General features: G+C 38.0%; 1 protein-coding gene and 1 pseudogene across 5 annotated transcripts in view; one reads left to right on the plus strand and one right to left on the minus strand.

Moving 5' to 3' along the window:
* The window catches only part of R3HDM2 (R3H domain containing 2), a 301,698-nt gene that overhangs the window by 215,716 nt on the left and 65,220 nt on the right, over window positions 1-20,762 (minus strand). The window lies entirely within an intron of this gene.
* On the plus strand, window positions 18,451-20,201 carry LOC143642576 (cyclin-G1 pseudogene; annotated as a pseudogene).

Below are 20,762 nucleotides of genomic sequence, written 5' to 3' on the forward strand. Positions count from 1 at the left end.
ACGTATAGTATCATATCGTCTGCAAACAGTGATAGTTTTACTTCTTCCTTTCCAATTTTGATGCCTTGTATTTCTTTTTCTTGTCTAATTGCTCTGGCTAGAACCTCCAACACAATGTTGAATAATAGTGGTGATAGTGGACATCCTTGTCTTGTTCCTGATCTTAGGGGGAAAGTTTTCAATTTTTCCCCATTGAGGATGATATTAGCTGTGGTTTTTTCATATATTTCCTCTATCATTTTAAGGAAGTTCCCTTGTATTCCTATGTTTTGAAGTGTTTTCAACAGGAAAGGATGTTGAATCTTGTCAAATGCCTTCTCTACATTAATTGAGATGATCATGTGATTTTTCTGCTTTGATTTGTTGATATGGTGTATTACATTAATGGATTTTCTTATGTTGAACCATCCTTGCATACCTGGGATGAATCCTACTTGGTCATGATGTATAATTCTTTTAATGTGTTGTTGGATACGATTTGCTAGAATTTTATTGAGGATTTTTGTATCTATATTCGGTAGAGAGATTGGCCTGTAGTTTTCTTTTTTTGTAATATCTTTGCCTGGTTTTGGTATGAGGGTGATGTTGGCTTCATAGAATGAATTAGGTAGTTTTCCCTCAGCTTCGATTTTTTTGAAGAGTTTGAGGAGAGTTGGTACTAATTCTTTCTGGAATGTTTGATAGAATTCACAGGTGAAGCCGTCTGGTCCTGGACTTTTCTTTTTAGGGAGCTTTTGAATGACTAATTCAAACTCTTTACTTGTGATTGGTTTGTTGAGGTCATCTATTTCTTCCTGAGTCAAAGTTGGTTGTTCATGTCTTTCCAGGAACCCGTCCATTTCATCTAAATTGTTGTATTTATTAGCGTAATTTGTTCATAGTATCTTGTTATTACCTCCTTTATTTCTGTGAGGTCAGTAGTTATGTCTCCTCTTCCATTTCTGATCTTATTTATTTGCATCCTCTCTCTTCTTCTTTTTGTCAATCTTGCTAAGGGCCCATCAATCTTATTGATTTTCTCATAGAACCAACTTCTGGCCTTATTGATTTTCTCTATTGTTTTCATGTTTTCAATTTCATTTATTTCTGCTCTAATCTTTGTTATTTCTTTCCTTTTGCTTGCTTTGGGATTAGTTTGCTGTTCTTTCTCCAGTTCTTCCAAGTGGACAGTTAATTCCTGCATTTTTGCCTTTTCTTCTTTTCTGATATAGGCATTTAGGGCAATAAATTTCCCTCTTAGCACTGCCTTTGCTGTGTCCCATAAGTTTTGATATGTTGTGTTTTCATTTTCATTAGCCTCGAGGTATTTGCTAATTTCTCTAGCAATTTCTTCTTTGACCCACTCGTTGTTCAAGAGTGTGTTGTTGAGCCTCCACGTATTTGTCAATTTTCTGGCACTCCGCCTATTATTGATTTCCAACTTCATTCCTTTATGATCCGAGAAAGTGTTGTGTATGATTTCAATCTTTTTAAATTTGTTAAGACTTGCTTTGTGACCCAGCATATGGTCTATCTTTGAGAATGATCCATGAGCACTTGAGAAAAAGGTGTATCCTGCTGTTGTGTGATGTAATGTCCTATAAATGTCTGTTAAGTCTAGCTCATTTATAGTAATATTCAGATTCTCTATTTCTTTATTGATCCTCTGTCTAGATGTTCTGTCCATTGATGAGAGTGGTGAATTGAAGTCTCCAACTATTATGGTATATGAGTCTATTTCCGTTTTCAGTGTTTGCAGTGTATTCCTCACGTATTTTGGGGCATTCTGGTTCGGTGCGTAAATATTTATGATTGTTATGTCCTCTTGTTTAATTGTTCCTTTTATTAGTATATAGTGTCCTTCTTTGTCTCTTTTAACTGTTTTACATTTGAAGTCTAATTTGTTGGATATTAGTATAGCCACTTCTGCTCTTTTCTGGTTGTTATTTGCATGAAATATCTTTTCCCAACCTTTCACTTTCAACCTATATTTATCTTTGGGTCTAAGATGTGTTTCCTGTAGACAGCATATAGAAGGATCCTGTTTTTTAATCCATTCTGCCAATCTGTGTCTTTTGATTGGCGAATTCAGTCCATTAACATTTAGTTTTATTACTGTTTGGATAATATTTTCCTCTACCATTTTGCCTTTTGTATTATATATATCATATCTGATTTTCCTTCTTCTACACTCTTCTCCATACCTCTCTCTTCTGTCTTTTCGTATCTGACTCTAGTGCTCCCTTTAGTATTTCTTGCAGAGCTGGTCTCTTGGTCACAAATTCTCTCAGTGACTTTTTGTCTGAGAATGTTTTAATTTCTCCCTCATTTTTGAAGGATAATTTTGCTGGATATAGGAGTCTTGGTTGGCAGTTTTTCTCTTTTAGTAATTTAAATATATCATCCCACTGTCTTCTAGCTTCCATGGTTTCTGCTGAGAAATCTACATATAGTCTTATTGGGTTTCCCTTGTATGTGATGGATTGTTTTTCTCTGGCTGCTTTCAGATCCTCTCTTTCTCTTTGACCTCCGACATTCTAACTAGTAAGTGTCTTGGAGAACGCCTATTTGGGTCTATTCTCTTTGGGGTGCGCTGCACTTCTTGGATCTGTAATTTTAGGTCTTTCATAAGAGTTGGGAAATTTTCAGTGATAATTTCTTCCATTAGTTTTTCTCCTCCTTTTCCCTTCTCTTCTCCTTCTGGGACACCCACAACAAGTATATTTGTGCGGTTCATATTGTGCTTGATTTCCCTGATACCCTGTTCAAATTTTTCCATTCTTCTCCCGATAGTTTCTGTTTCTTTTTGGAATTCAGATGTTCCATCCTCCAAATCACTAATTCTATCTTCTGTCTCTTTAAATCTATCATTGTAGGTATCCATTGTTTTTTCCATCTTTTCTACTTTGTCCTTCACTTCCATAAGTTCTGTGATTTGTTTTTTCAGATTTTCTATTTCTTCTTTTTGTTCAGCCCATGTCTTCTTCATGTCCTCCCTCAATTTCTCGATTTCCTTTTTGAAGAGGTTTTCCATTTCTGTTCGTATATTCAGCATTAGTTGTCTCAGCTCTTGTATCACATTTGAACTATTGGTTTATTCCTTTGACTGGCCATATTCTCAATCTTCTGAGCGTGGACCGTTATCTTCTGCTGCTGGCATCTGGGAATTTAGTCAGATTTCCCTGGGTGTCGGACCCAACAAGGTTGTAAGATTTTTCTGTGAAATCTCTGGGTTCTGTTTTTCTTATCCTGCCCAGTAGGTGGCGCTCATGGCACACGTTTGGCTCACGTGTTTGGAAGGGACCCCCCCCGGTCACCGTTCTCCACGGCCTGGGGATTTCCGATCCACTTCTCTCAGTTGGTTCGGGGGGGCCGCGCCTGGTGGGGGCATCAGCCGCCACGGCTTGAGGGGACCCTGTGGCTCCTTTATTAATTTCCCTATTGGTGTTTGGTTGGACCCAGTCCCTGCCACTGTCGGAAATTCCCTCCTCTCCCTGGAGGGGTGTCGGTCGCCAGCCACAGTGGGCCCGGGGAATTCGCTACCGGACCAGGAAGCCGCCCGTGGGGGAGGGGCGTCGGTCGCAGGCCACCGCGGCCTGGGGAATTCGCCACCGGACCAGAAAGCCGCCCGCGGGGGAGGGCCACCGCTGCTTGGGTAGCCCTCTGATCCGAGACTCGAAGCTGGACCAGGAAGCTGCCCGCAAAAGAGGGGCACCGGCCGCCGCGGCTTGGGAAACTTGCCTCTCCGAGACTCTCAGCCGGCCCGGGAAGGAGGGAGGGAGGAGCTCCAGCTGCCACAGCTGCCGCTGCTCGGGGGGTCGCGCGCCGCTCAGGGATCTCACCGCAGCCGAGTCTCGCAGTCAGACTAGCCAGTCCAGACTGGGGTACGCTGTGTGTCCATTCCCTGCCGTGGCCCCGGGAGCTGTTCTGCACTGTTCCTGTTCACCTAGTAGTTGCTCTGGAGGAGGAACTAAGATGCACGTACCTTACTAAGCCGCCGTCTTGGCCCCGCCTCCCTGCTTTACCTAGCTATGTGTTTTTATACGTCTTTTTAAGATGTTGAGAAAGTTTCTTTCTATTCTTAGTGTTCTAAGTGTTTCGTGTCTTTATCAAGAAGGGGGTGCTGGATTTTGCCTTTTTTGTGTCAACTCAGTTGATTATGTCTCTTTTTTACTTCACTTTGTTAATGTGGTGTGTAAGATTTATTGATTTTCTTATATCGAGCCACCCTTGCATACCTAGGATAAATCCTACTTGATAATAGTATATAGATCTTTTAATATGCTGTTTGATTCTGTTTGCTATTATTTTGTTGAAGACTTCTGCATCTACATTCATAAGAGATATTAGTCTGTAATTTTCTTGTGGTATCTTTTTCTGGCTTTAATCTGAGGATGAGGTTGGTCTCATACAATTAATTAAGAATTGTTCCTCTTCTTCAGTTTTTTTTAAAGAGTTTGAGCAGGATACGTGTCAATTCTTCCTGGAAAGTTTGGTAAATTCCCCTGTAAAGCCATCTGGTTTGGGCTTTTCTTCATTAGGAGATTTTTGTTTACTGATTCAATTTCTTTTCTAGTTCTTAGTTTGCTGTGATCTCCTCTTTCTTTTTGAGTCAGTACAGGTAGTTTGTGTGTTTCTAGAAATTTGTCCACCTCATCTAGGTTATCTAATTTGTTGGCCTACAGTTGCTCATAGTATCTTAATATGTGCCTTTTATTTCGTGGGGTTGGCAGTAATGTCTCCCTTCAATTACTTTTTTTTTTTTTTTTGCCATTCAGTCACCAATATTTTATTTTTTGTATACAAGAACATAAAGTAATTTTTCTATGAAAGATGTGTTTATAATAGCAAAAAAAGTATTTGTTCCAGTATGACAATGAGTAAATATTGGGTTGATGTAATTATCTACTTTAGTAAAATCTATTTATATAGTTTTTCAAAAGATTGAGAAATACAAACCCCATATTCATTAAAATCTTAACCACCAGGTAAACTGATGGGAAAAGCTATGAAAATTAAACAATACATTTTGAAGAAGAATATGGGAAAGATGTAAGCACATTTCATTATATTCCTGTATTATAGACAGTCTGATAAACTATTAAGAATATTCTGGGTTATGGAATGTCTGGCTAATACAATTCCAATAGATATATAATTACAACATATATATGCTTATTACAAAAAAACAATTTAAATTTAAAAAGGTATACTTAACACTGAAACTGCACTGAATTTTATTCATTTCTCATGATTCATGAAACTGCTCACTCTAAACATGAATTATGGGTGGGCCACGGTGGTTCAGCAGGTAAGAATGCTTGCCTGCCATGCCCGAGGACCTGGGTTCAATTCCCGGTGCCTGCCCATGTTAAAAAAAAAATTATAATTTTACATTAGAAGGGGAGAAATGCTAATTCTTTCACCATTATAGAATATCAGGCATTGAATCATCTCATATTCTACCTCTCTCTCCCTACTTCACCTTCTCCTCTCCTTATAGACCTAGATTTTTGTATTCATACAACTATTTCCATCTAATCATTGAAGACTCTATAATCTTAGGAAACATTTCCTTGGATTTATAACTAAATTTCAATCTAATTATAATTATGAATTAGTTACATTATTATATCAAATTGCCATGCCTGTTTTATTCACTGAATTCATTTTCCACACGGTATCATTTTATCCAAAACCCAAGTGCATTAGTTTTACATACACTTTCGAGAAAAGAAAATATATGGCTCTGTAAGACTGAGGAATGAACCCAAGCTTAAAATGGAAAGAACTGTCCCGCAGTACATTTTAGAAATCTTCTCCCCAGCTGCTGTTTTAAAATGATCCATCCCAAACTCTTAATTTATATTGGCACACCGTATAAACTTCTGTAATCACTACCTTGGTCTTTTCTTGATTCATCTATGTGCTGAAATTCTTTAAGGTTTGAAGTTTACAGAAGCCCTCTCTGCAATGCTGAATAACCTTCTTTGATCCATTCTTGATGAGATAATCCACCAGCATAAGGGTTTTATATACATGGCGCCAATTCTTCCCACGGTCACTCAAGTCTCTGCCATAGCATATTCATAATCTCTGATAGGGAAATTGTGTTGAAAGTAAGGTCACTGATATCTATCATCAGAGAACTTGAAGGACCCCAACTGTCATCAGAAGTAGATTCCCTGACTTTTATTTCAGCATCTGAGTAGTTTTTCATGAAGTTCTTTATTTGCCTCCCGAATGCCATCAGAAAGACAAGTTCGAAAGAGAGATGGGGGACGAGAGCAATGGAATAGGAATTTGCGGAATTGGTTTACAAAACTCTTGACAGGTAATGAGTCCCCAGATCTGCCGTTCCCAAATACAAAGGACAGCTCTCCATGTTGACAAAGAATCAACTTTCTGTGGGGAAGATCAGTTGTGCTTTTTTTCCCCGTTCATACTCACACCCTTGTGAGACATCTGGAGGGCCAGCCTCTCCTCCAACCAGAACCCACTCTCCCTTCAATTTCTGATTTTAGTTATTTGTATACTTTCTCCTTTGTTTCTTCGTTAGTCTAGCTAAAGTTTTGTCAATTTTATTTATCTTTTTAAAGAACCAACTTTTGTAGATCTTATTGTTTTTTAATTCTTTATTTATCTCTGCTCTAATCTTTGTTATTTCCTTCCTTCTGCTCATTTGATCTTTTTCTACTTATCTTATTGTATCCCTGGAATTTTGAACCATGTAATACAGCATCACTTCAAAAAAACATATCTAAAAATGAATAAGAATCCTCATTTCACGTAAGGAATAGCCTCTAATTTATCTTTTTTTCCTTTACCCTCAAAAAAAGAAAAATCAATCCTTAATTTTTCACCCTAGCTTCAATGCTGTCTAAACCAAGTTCTATATTGACATAGGATTTTAAAACACTTTTAACAAGTCTTTAAATTGTTTTCAGTGGTTAGCTAATGATTCTGGAGTAGCTCATTATATTCATCTTTTACATTACATATTTCTGAGTTATTTAAATTTCTTACAATGAGTACATATTACATTTTTTTCAAATAAATGGTCTCACATATTTATTACTGAACAAACTTATTTATACAGAAGCATAAAAACAAGGAAAACCCAGGTTTTCTGCCTATAAGTCCAACTGCTCAGAAAGGTGATTTTTTCAGCTTGAAGGTGCTAGTGAATGTAGTACAGCATTAACATGTGTGCCATCATGTATGATTCCCTAAGACCCAGCTTAGTTCTTCTCCAATGTCTCAATCTTGGAGTTGAACTTGATTTTATTGCCTGTTTTCATTCAAATCCACTGAGGAATGGGATGATTCTGTTTTTGTTTCTTAGCTAGGAAGCACTTGATTTTAAAAGTCTTATGAGGACTTCCGGAGAAGACGGCGGCTTAGTAAGATGCACGGGTCTTAGTTCCTCCTCCAGAACAGCAACTAAAGAAACAGAAACAATACGAAACAGCTCCTGAAGCCACGACAGAGACCAAAAAGACAGCGTACCCCATTCTGGAACGGCTGAACGGGCAGGGAGAATCCGCTGCGGTGAGATACCCGAGGGGCGCGTGCTTTCCCAGGCCGGGGCGGCTGGCGACCGGGGTCCCTTCCACACACGTGGCTTCCCGGTCCGACTGGGAACGTTGGATAGCGGGGCCCTCCCGCCATGCTTGGCGTCTCGGGCCAGCTGGGCAATTTGGACCGGCACTCCCCCAAGCCGTGGTGGCCGGCGACCCCCACTCCACGCGCGGTTTCCCAGGCCGACTGCGAGATTCGGATTGGCAAGTTAAAGGAGCCACAGCATCTTTTACTGGTGGGACCCGCAGACAGACGAGCGCCACGAGCGCCACCTACTGGGCAGGAAAAGAAAAACAGAGCCCAGAGATTTCACAGAAAAACCTTTCAACCAGCCGGGTCCCACACCCAGGGAAATCTGATCAAATGCCCAGACACCAGCAGAAAATAACGGATCACGCTCGGAAAATTGAAGATATGGCCCAGTCAAAGGAACAAACCAATAGTTCAAATGAGATACAGGAGCTGAGACAACTAATGCTGAATATACGAACAGAAATGGAAAACCTCTTCAAAAACCAAATCAATAAATTGAGGGAGGACATGAAGAAGACATGGGCTGAACAAAAAGAAGAAATAGAAAATCTGAAAAAACAAATCACAGAACTTATGGGAGTGAAGGACAAAGTAGAAAAGATGGAAAAAACAATGGATACCTACAATGGTAGATTTAAAGAGACAGAAGCTACAATTAGTGAACTGGAGGATGGAACATCTGAATTCCAAAAAGAAACAGAAACTATAGGGAAAAGAATGGAGAAATTTGAACAGGGTATCAGGGAACTCAAGGACAATATGAACCGCACAAATATACGTGTTGTGGGTGTCCCAGAAGGAGAAGAGAAGGGAAAAGGAGGAGAAAAACTAATGGAAGAAATTATCACTGAAAATTTCCCAACTCTTATGAAAGATCTAAATTTACAGATCCAAGAAGTGCAGCGCACCCCAAAGAGAATAGACCCAAATAGGCGTTCTCCAAGACACTTACTAGTTAGAATGTCAGAGGTCAAAGAGAAAGAGAGGATCTTGAAAGCAGCAAGAGAAAAACAATCTGTCACATACAAGGGAAACCCAATAAGACTATGTGTAGATTTCTCAGCAGAAACCATGGAAGCTAGAAGACAGTGGGATGATATATTTAAATTACTAAAAGAGAAAAACTGCCAACCAAGACTCCTATATCCAGCAAAATTGTCCTTCAAAAATGAAGGAGAAATTAAAACATTTATACACAAAAAGTCACTGAGAGAATTTGTGACCAAGAGACCAGCTCTGCAAGAAATACTAAAGGGAGCACTAGAGTCAGATACGAAAAGACAGAAGAGAGAGGTATGGAGAAGAGTGTAGAAAGAAGGAAAATCAGATATGATATATATAATACAAAAGCCAAAATGGTAGAGGAAAATATTATCCAAACAGTAATAACACTGAAAGTTAATGGACTGAATTCCCCAATCAAAAGACACAGACTGGCAGAATGGATTACGACGCAGCAATACCACTGCTAGGTATCTACTTAAAGGACTTAAGGGCAAAGACACAGACGGACATTTGCACACCAGTGTTTATAGCAGCATTATTTACAATTGCAAAGAGATGGAAACAGCCAAAATGTCCATCAACAGACGAGTGGCTAAACAAACTGTGGCGTATACCTACGATGGAATATTATGCAGCTTTAAGACAGACTAAACTTATGAAGCATGTAATAACATGGATGGACCTAGAGAACATTATGCTGAGTGAGTCTAGCCAAAAACTAAAGGACAAATACTGTATGGTCCCACTGATTGAACCGACATTCGAGAATCAACTTGGAATATATCATTGGTAACAGAGGAGTTAGAAACAGGGTAAGATATATGTGTATTTGGAGCTGAAGGGATACAGACTGTGCAACAGGACTAGATACAAAAACTCAAAAATGGACAGCACAATAATACCTAATTGTAATGTAACTATGTTAAAACACTGAATGAAGCTACACCTGAACTATAGTTTTTTGTTTGTTTGTTTGTTTGTATCTTTTGTTGTTGTTTTTTCTTTTTCCTTTTATATATATATATTATTATTATTATTATTATTTTAATTCTCTATATTAACATTCTGTATCTTTTTCTGCTGTTTTGCGAGTTCTTTTCCTAAATCGATGCAAATGTACTAAGAAATGATGATCATACATCTATGTGATGATACTAAGAATTACTGAGTGCATATGTAGAATGGAATGATTTCTAAATGTTGTGTTAATTTCTTTTCTTTTTTTTGATTAATAAAAAAAGAAAAAAATGTAAATATATGTAAGCAGAGATGAGAGTTTAAAAAAAAAAGTCTTATGAGAAGACATGTTGAAGCTAACAATCAAACGTGCACACAAGTACATATTACTTTTGTAATGTGAAAAATATTGACCTCCATAAGATTGAAGAGGTTACATAAAAAACCTATAATGCTAACTCTGAGTTGGAAATATTGAAACATACTTTGGATTTATTTTTCTAAAAAAAAAAAAAAACAAACCTTTATTTGCCAGACTTGTCCACAAAAACTGCCAAAATAATGAGTATTCCTTACACTCACAGACTGTGAACTCGAAACACCATTTCACCATAAAATGATGTAGGAATTTGGGGCAATGGCTGATACAAATTTAGGAAAAGAAAAGTAAAACATGATCTTGGAACATCATATCAAACAAGAAAGTAAGTCCTAATAAAGTAAGGAATCTAGACACTGATCATCAGTGGTCCCTAACGTGACCAGCCAATAGTGGGAAACTCTACAGTCAGATGATTCTATTTCTTCAACAAATAAATTGCAGAGAAAAAGAGAGGGAGGAGAAATCTTTCTGATTAAGTGACTTCAAAGATATAATGTCTCCAAGAACATTAACAAGTTTCATTCCTCTATCCCATAAGGTCAACACCCCTTTACAACATAAAGAAGTTGGTCATTACCCAACTTCAGGGATTTTCAATCCCTGAAGATTGAAAGAGTGATCAATCTTGAGAAGGAGGAGGTAGGATTTAACAAATGACTGTAACTACTGACTCAATTAGAATTGCCAGAAGGAAATACTTGAAATTGTTTAACTGTAATCCAGCAACCCTGATCCTTGATAATGGCTGTACAACTTCAGAGCTTTTATCGTGTGACCATATGAATGTAAAAACTTTGTGACTAACACTCCCTTTATCCAATGTATGGGTAGATAAGTAACGAAATAAAAATGAAAAATAATAATAGGTCAGAAACATGGGGAAAAAAGCTCCTAAACTACGGACAAAAGTTATATTATTACTTCATAATCTTTCATCAATTGTAATAAATGTAACTACTGTTAAAATAGTAAAATTACAAAAAAAGTGTTATCATCAATTGGGACAAATTTCCCACATTGATATAAATGTTGGCGGTAGGGTGGTGTATGGGAATGCTGTATTTTATGCATGATTATTCTGTAAACCTACAATGTCTCTAATAAAAAAATGGTTTTAATAAAACACATACTGGTCAACTACAATGTATATATCTCCTATGAATCCTGTCTCAAACATATCAGCTGTTAAAAATAAATTATGGATCATCAAACGTCTTTATCATGGAAGGCCAATATGGCGGCTTAGTAAAGTGCACATTTTAGTTCACCTCCAGAACAATTACTAAATAACCAGAAACAGTACAGAACAGCTCCAGGTGCCACGTCAATGACCAGACACACAGCGTACCCCAGTCTGGACCACCCAGATCGGCTGTGAGCGTCCCCAGACCCATGAGTTCCCCAAGCAGTGGCGGCCAGCGCCCCTCCCCAACAGCTGCTTCCCAGAGGGGAAAGGAAAGAGACTTTAACAGCAGCTCAGGGGCTGAGCTCAACCAAACACCAATTGTGGCATTAATTAACAAATTCTGGCTACTAAAAATAGGCCCCCAGCTCAGGTGAATCTAGTCACAGTGGAGGTTGCTCATTTTTGCCCCAGCACCAAGGGGGCAGGGCTGACAGAAAAAAGGAAAAAAAAAAAAAAAAGGAAACAGGTTTTTGTGGTTGTGTTTCTACAAAGGCTTGACTGCCTTTGGATTCAGCGGCAGGACTTCTCAGGCTGCAACTGCCCCAGGCATAGGCAGAAACAAGCTCGTTTGAGGGCTTGTCTGGAACCTGTGCCTTCTCCAGGGGAGGGGTGAAGCCCAACTCAGGTGGAATCCCTCCCTCAAGGAAGTCAGACACCAGGGCTTGGGAATTTGAAGCCATTAAAACCAGTCTACAACCTCTCCTGTCTCCACCACGCCCCCAGCAGGGAGAGTCTGCCAAAGTTAAAGGTACTGCATCATCTTATGCTGGTGGGACCCACAGGTAGACAGGCACCACATATTGGGGAGGATAAAAAAACAGAGTCCAGAGACTTTGCAGGAAAGTCTTTCAACTTGCTGGGTCTCACCCTTAGGGAAAAACCAATGTAGGTGACTCTTTCCTCCTGATAGGAGGCCAGTTTGACCTAGGAAAACCCGGCTGGGGTCTATAATACCTAAGTAGACCCTCCTAAGGGTGGGGGGGAAAAGGCACCATACTAGAAGGGCAAGAAACAAGAACTGAAAAATTATCCTCTGTTAAACAAAATCTAAGCTAGAGGACCAGAAAACGCTGAACTGAATGTCAAAGAACAGATAGACAACAAATTCATCCAGCAAGAAAACACTAGGTAAAAGAAGTGAAAGCAATCTCCAGAATAAATTAGTTAAGGTAATTAAATACCTAGACAACAGCAAAAAAAAAAAAAAAAAAAAAAAAAAAACAAATCATACCAGGAAAATTGAATGAATATATGCCCAATCAAAGGAACAAACCAACAATTCAAATGAGACACAGGAGTTGAAACAATTAATTCAGAATATACGAACAGACATGGAAAACCTCATCAAAAACCAAATCGATGAATTGAGGGAGGATATAAAGAAGCAGGGAATGAACAAAAAGAAGATACTGAAAGTCTGAAAAAACAAATCACAGAACTTATGGAAATGAAAGGCAACAGTAGAAGAGATGAAAAAAACAATGGAAACCTACAATGATAGATTTCGAGAGACAGAACATAGGATTTCTGAACTGCAGGACGGGAACATCTGAAATCCGACAAGAAACAGAAACTATAGGGGAAAAAATGGAAAAATATGAGCAGGGACTCAGGGAATTGAATGACAATATGAAGCACATGAATATTCGTGTTGTGAGTGTCCCAGAAGGAGAAGAGAAGGGAAAAGGAGGAGAAAAACTAATGGAAGAAATTATCACTGATAATTTCCCAACTCTTACGAAACACTTAAAATCACAGCTCCAAGAAGTGCAACGTACCCAAAGAGAATAGATCCACATAGATGTACTCCAAGACACTTACTAATCACAATGTGGTCAAGGAGAAAGAAAGAATCTTGAAAGCAGCAAGAGAAAAGCAATCTACTACATACAAGGGAAACCCAATAAGACTATGTGTAGATTTCTCAGCAGAAATCATGGAGGCGATAAGACAGTGGGATGATATATTTAAATTACTAAAAGAGAAAAACTGCCAACCAAGAATTCTATATCCAGCAAAACTGTCCTTCAAAAATGACAGAGAAATTAAAATGTTTTCAGGCAAAAAAATCACTGAGACAATTTGTGACCAAGAGATCAGCTCTGCAAGAAATACTAAAGGGAGCACTAGAGACAGATATGAAAAGAGAGAACACAGAGGTGTGGAGAAGAGTGTAGAAAGGAAGACTATGAGTAAAGGTAAAAAGAAGGAAAATTAGATATGACATATAAAATCCAAAAGGAAAATGGGAGAAGAAAGTACTACCCATACAGTAATAACACTAAATGTTAATGGATTAAACTCCCCAATCAAAAGACATAGACTGGCAGCATGGATTAAAAACAGGACCCATATATATGCTGTCTACAGGAAACACATCTTAGACCCAAAGATAAACATAGGTTGAAAGTGAAAGGTTGGGAAAAGATATTTCATGCAACTAACAACCAGAAAAGAGCAGGAGTACCTACACTAATATCCAACAAATTAGACTTCAAATGTAAAACACTTAAAAGAGACAAAGAAGGACACTATGTATTAATAAACGGAACAATTCAACAAGAAGACATAACAATCATAAATAATTATGTACAGAGCCAGAATGCTCTACAATCCCTGAGGCAAACACTGAAAAGAGAAATGGACACATCTACCATAGTAGCTGGAGTCTTCAATCCCACACTCTCATCGATGGACAGAGCATCTAGACAGAGGATCAATAAAGAAATAGAGAATTTGAATAATACAATAAATGAGCAAGATTTAACAGACACTTATAGAACATTACACCCTACAACAACAGGATACAACTTTTACTCAAGTGCTCATGGATCATCCTCAAAGATGGACCATATGCTGGGTCACAAAGCAAGTCTCTATAAATTTAAATAGAGTGAAATCATAAAAAAGACTTTCCCAGATCATCAAGGAATGAAATTGAAAATCAGTAACAGGCAGAGTGCCAGAAAATTCACAAATATGTGGAGGCTCAACAACACACTCTTAAACAACCAGTGGGTCAAGGAAGAAATTACAAGAGAAATCAGTAAATATCCCAAGGCAAATGAAAATGAAAACACAACCTATCAAAACTTATGGGATGCAGCAAAGGCAGTGCTAAGAGGGAAATTTATTGCCCTAATTGCCTATATCAGAAAAGAAGAAAGGGCAAAAATCGAGGAATTAACTGCTCACTTGGAAGAACTAGAGAAAGAACAGTAAACTAACCCCAAAGCAAGCAAAAGGAAAGAAATAACAAAGATTAGAGCAGAAATAAATGAAATTGAGAACATGAAAACAATTGAGAAAATCCACAAAACCAGAAGCTGGTTCTATGAGAAAATCAATAAGATTGATGGACCCTTAGCAAGATTGACAAAGAAGAAGAGAGAGGATGCAAATAAATAAGACCAGAAATGGAAGAGGAGACATAACCACTGACCCCACAGAAATAAAGGAAGTATTGACAGGATATTATGAACAACTTTATGCTAATAAACACAACAATGTAGATGAAATGGACAACTTCCTAGAAAGGCACAAACAAACAACTTTGACTCGAGAAGAAACAGACAACCTCAAAAAACCAATCACAAGTAAAGAAATTGAATCAGTCATTAAGAAGCTCCCCAAAATGAGCAGTCCAGAACCAAACTGCTTCACATGTGAATTCCACCAAACATTCCAGAAAGAATTACTACCAATCCTGCTCAAACACTTCAAAAAAATTGAAGAGGAGGGAAAGCTACCTAACTCATTCTATGAGGCCAACATCGCCCTCTTACCAAAGCCAGACAAAGATATTACAAAAAAAGAAAACTACAGACCAATCTCTCTAATGAATATAGATGCAAAAATCCTCAACAAAATTCTAGCAAATTGAATCCAGCAACACATTAAAAGAATTACACATCATGACCAAGTAGGATTCATCCCAGATATGCAAGGATGGTTCAACATAAGAAAATCAATTAATGTAATACACCATATCAACAAATCAAAGCAGAAAAACCGCATTTGACAAAATTCAACATCCTTTCCTGTTGAAAACAAACTTCAAAGGATAGGAATAGAAGGGAACTTCCTTAAAATGATAAAGGGTATACACAAAAACCCACAACTAATATCCTCCTCAATGGGGAAAAACTGAAAACTTTCCCCCTAAGATCAGGAACAAGACAAGGATGTCCACTATCACCACTGTTATTCAACACTGTGTTGGAAGTTCTAGCCAGAGCAATTAGACAAGAAAAAGAAACATAAGGCATCAATATTGGAAAGGAAGAAGTAAAACTATCACTGTTTGCAGATGATATAATATTATATGTCAAAAACCCCGAAAAATCCACAGCAAAACTACTTGAGCTAATAAATGAGTACAACAAAGTGGCAGTTACAAGATCAACACTCAAAAATCTGTAGTGTTTCTATATACTACTAATGAACAATCTGAGGGAGAAATCAAGAAAAGAATTCCATTTACAACTGCAACCAAAAGATATTGGTAATTGGAGCTGAAGGGATACAGATTGTGCAACAGGACTGAATGTAAAAACTCAGAAATGGACAGCACAATACTACCTAACTGTAATACAATTATGTTAAAACACTGAATGAAGCTGAACGCGAGAATGATAGAGGAAGGAGGGCTGAGGGCACAAAGGAAATCAGAACAAAAGATAGACAATAAAGACGGTGACTAAATGTGCAAATTTAAAAGATGTTTTTGCATGAGGAAGAACAAAGGAATGTCATTACTGCAGGGTGCTGAAAATAGATGGTAATTAATATTTTAAAATCTCATTTCAGTGTCAGACTAAAGCAAAAAATGTTTATTGGGTACAAAATTTATATTTTGACTAGTGCATTTCCTAATATAACTTATGTAGATAGCTTGATTGAACACCATAAGTACTTGGAATCTCAGGTAGGACATGAGATTTTATTAGTTTTTCCAGAGTGAGGCCCTGATGAATCCTAGAGTGATTCAATCAGTGAGTGGAAAAGTATTTGCAAAGTCCCCTTCAGAGAATGTTGAGAATAGGGAGAAATTCAACTTCCCCAAGTCAAATTCTTGATATTCTCACAAGCAGTGTGGACAACCAAAGCTACAGGCTGAGCCCCCAGTCTTGGGGTTTGTTCATATGAAACTTAACCCCACAAAGGATAGGTCAAGCCTACTTAAAATTTAGGCCTAAGAGTCACCCCAAAGAGAGCCTCTTTTGTTGCTCAGATGTGGCCTCTCTCTCCAGACAACACAACAAGCAAACTCACCACCCTCCACCTGTCTACATGGGACATGACTCCCAGGGGTGTGGACCTCCCTGACAACGTGGGAGAGAAATCCTAGAATGAGCTGAGACTCAGCATAAAGGGATTAAGAAAAACCCTAGAATGAGCTGAGACTCAGCATTAAGGGATTGAGAAAACCTTCTCGACCAAAAGGGGGAAGAGTGAAATGAGACAAAGTGTCAATGGCTGAGGGATTCCAGAGTTGAGAGGTTATCCTGGAGGTTATTCTTACGCATTAAGTAGATATCACCTTGTTATCCAAGATGTAATGGAGAGGCTGGAGGGAACTGCCTGAAAATGTAGAGCTGTGTTCCAGTAGCCATGCTTCTTGATGATCATTGAATAATGATATAGCTTTCACAATGTGACTGTGTGATTGCAAAAACCTTGTGTCTGATGCTCCTTTTATCTACCTTGTCAACAGATGAGTAGAACATATGAAATAAAAATAAATGGGGGGAACAAATGTTCAAATAAATTTAGTTTGAAATGCTAGTGATCAATGAAGGCGAGGGATAAGGGGTATGGTATGTATAATTTTTTTTTTCTGTTTTCGTTTTCTTTCTTTTTTGTTTGTCTTTTTATTTCTTTTTCTGAATTGATGCAAATGTTCTTAGGAATGATGAATATGCAACTAAGTGATGATATCGTGAATTACTGATTATATATGTAGAACAGAATAATCACATATTAATGTTTTAGTTCATTTGTTAAATTTTTTTTAATTAATAAATTTAAAAAAATAAAAAATAAATAAATTATGAGACCAGTGAGAAGAGACAAGAATGACCCCTGGACCAACCAAAGCCCACATTCTGCTGCACCCCTGCATCGAGCACCTATGTCCCACCACCGCTGTCACCATACCCAAGAGAAAGGCTGAAAGGGATGCTAAAGGAGATAAAGCCAAGGTAAAAGATGACAGGGAAGATCTGTAATGTTATTTGCTAAACCTCCACCTCCAAAGCCAGAACCCAAACTTTAAAAGGCCCATGCAAAGAAGGGATAAAAGGTACCCAAAGGGAAAAGGGGGAAAGCTGATACTGGCAAGGATGGGAATAACCTTGCAGAAAACGGAGATGCCAAAACAGACCAGGCACAGAAAGCCAAAGATGCTGGAGATGCCAAGTGAAGTGTGTGCATTTTTGTAACTGTGTACTTCTGGTAACTGTATAGTTTGAAATACTACCTTTCATCAAGTTTTATAAAAATGCAGAATTTTGTTTTACTTTATTTTCTTAAGCTATGTTGTCAGCACACAGAACAATTAATGTTGTTTTTGGGGGAAGGGGCAAATGTCACTAATATAATGTCTCCAAGCTGGATTAACACAGGAGAAAAACACGTTTCCCTCCAGTTTTGAAAGACTTCATCTTTACTTCCAGGATATTGGATTCCCTGATGTTGATACACATTAGCAACCTTGGCAGAAATGCCTCGTGGTATGGAAAAATTAAAATTTGTTTTCATGTCCTCATGTCCACTTCTCCTTCTCAGTTTTCAGCATAGACTTGATTCCCTGAAATCTGTTGGGAACTGACACAAAAAAATTACCAGAAAGTCAGGCAGTTTGGACTTTTCAGTGATGCCCCTGAGATGGCATATCGTGAAAGAGCAGCAAGTCCTTGTTTAGGTTGTAGATCTTCAAACAGATAATTCTGCCATTTTTATTTCATTTCTTGTAAATCAGGGTCAGCTCATAAAAAGTTGTCAAACAACATGCTAAATGCGTAATGTCAACCCTCATTCTAAACTTTCCCTGTTCAGGGCATCAAATGGAGACTTCGCTGGGTTTTACACTGGCCTTCTGATTTTGGCAGTCCAGTGAAGAAGAGAATTTGAAAATTGTTGTATATTGTTAACAACTGTCTGCCCATGTCCTGCCTGGAATACCATGATTGTTTATGAACAGTATCTTTAATAACACTGGATACAGTTTGGCTTGGGAAAATAAGCAAACAAATAAATTATGATACAATCAAGGAAATACTAACATCAGATATTTTATATTAAGATATTATTGGTTGAGCTTTTCTCCGAGCCAACCCAGGCAGCAAGTGGTTTCGTCTAGGCGGCACTGCAGGGAACTCCGCTGAGGACGGCTCCCCCTCCCCAGGCCTGTCCCCTCATGCCCTCGAGTTCCCAAGGCTCGTAGGCCTCTCGCATCTGATATTGTACAGTGAGGTGCGAGCAGGCCCGGGGAGGGTGGTTACCGCTGAGGAGCCACTATTACGATCGAGATGACAGAGGTCCTGACAACAACCGAAACTGCTACACCAGCTGAATGCCCTTTTGTAACAGGAGTCTAGATGTCAGCCAAAGGTCTGTGGCTTGAGACTAATTGAGTCTGCACATGATAATGGCCTCAGAATGACTGCAAGGCTAAGGGACTTTGAAGTAAAAGATCTTCTAAGTTTAACTCAGTTCTTTGGCTTTGATACAGGGACATTTTCTCTAGCAGTAAATCTACTGGACAAATTCCTGTCCAAAATGAAGGTTCAGCCCAAGCACCTTGTATGTGTTGGACTGAGCTGCTTTTATTTGGCCATAAAATCAACTGAAGAGGAAAGGAATGTCCCATTGGCAACTGACTTGATCCATATAAGCCAGGATAGGTTCACAGTTTCAGACTTGATGAGAATGGAAAAGATTATATTGGAAAAGTTGTGTTGGAAAGTCAAAGCTACTACTGCCTTTCAATTTCTGCAACTCTATTATTCACTCGTTCAAGAGAACATGCCATGTGGAAGGAGAAATAATCTCAATTTTGAAAGACTAGAAGCTCAACTTAGGCGTGCCACTGTAGAATTATATTTTCTAAAGCAAAGCCTTCTGTGTTAGCATTGTCTATCATTGCATTGGAGATCCAAGCACAGAAGTGTATAGAATTAACAGAAGGAGTAGAACGTCTTCAGAAACATTCCAAGATAAATGGCAGAGATTTGATCTTCTGGCAAGAGCTTGTATCCAAGTGTTTAGCTGAATATTCATCAAACAAGTGTTCTAAACCAAATGTTCAGAACTTGAAATGGATTGTTTCTGGACATACTGCACGGCAACTGAAGCATAGTTACTACAGAATCAATCACCCACCTTCCAACAATTCCTGAAACGGTTCCTTAATTGGATTATTACAGCAACAATATCTCTTCTCTGAAGCCTTTTTCCACAACGCTGAGCTATGGATTCATTAGTGCTATAAGGGATTTAAGCTGTGAAGTCTCAAAACATCACAACTAGATTAACACTGATGTTCTCAGATGTGGGAAAACTGCCTGCTTAATATTATGCTATAGTAGAATTATGTTTAGATTTGAATTCATCTGTGAAGCTTACAAATCAGCTAACAGCAAACATATGAAACTAATGACAAGGCTGGGAAGATAAACTGTGAATATTCATTTCTAACACCGATCCAGATTTCTATATTGGATCAATTTAGGAGGTATTGAAAGTGGTAACCTACTTATAGGTCGTCTTAAGTGTGCTTTTTAAATTGTGAGGCATACATCAAAACCAACTTCCATGTGCACTTTTCAGGCATAACATTACTTGAGGGAGTATTAGGTTTCTTGGTACTCATAATGCCAACTGATGGAAATTCCAGAGATGTGGATTTACTCCTACATGGCAATTACATTTAAATTTGAGGGCATTTTATATAAAGCAAAAATACAAACCTGGCAAACCTGGCATATTCATTAAATTATTGTTAACATTTTTTCTAGAACACAGGTGATGTTTATATCCATGATAAACATTTTTATATAAAAACTACTGCCTCAGTCTAGTCCCATCAACAAACTTAGTTTCTCTTGGAACAAAAGAATCACTCCAAAAACTTGCTTTACCCCACCAAAGCAAGTTCAGGCTTAAATTAACACTCTACAAAGTTTTTACTAAGGACTGTTCTCATAAAATCATCATTTTCTAATTTAGAATTTAGTTTAAAGGGAAGTGTATACTTTCAGTAATGCCCATACTATACCAAAACAAAGAAGTGAATAGGCACCCTTAAAATAGTTAATATTCAGGATTTTCCATGTAAATTAAAGGTGTATAATATTAAAATCACTGTTGTTAAAGTCACTCAGCGCACATGTATAGTCTGAGTCCATCCAGATTAGCTTTAACCAATTCATATTCACATTTGACATCATGTTGTAGATAAATAAATATACACTGAAAAATAAACCAAAGAACTACAGTAATCTTTAAAAAGTTATACCTAACTTTTGTAAACTATGTTGGTGGATAACTTCTCAGTTTTCCCAAAGAGCTGACAACATTTCAATATTGTGAATACATCAGTGTTAATTTTGAGTTGAAGTAACCTAACAAACTATT

The sequence above is a fragment of the Tamandua tetradactyla genome, chromosome 7, assembly GCF_023851605.1.
Source record: "Tamandua tetradactyla isolate mTamTet1 chromosome 7, mTamTet1.pri, whole genome shotgun sequence".
Taxonomy (NCBI): Eukaryota; Metazoa; Chordata; class Mammalia; order Pilosa; family Myrmecophagidae; genus Tamandua; species Tamandua tetradactyla.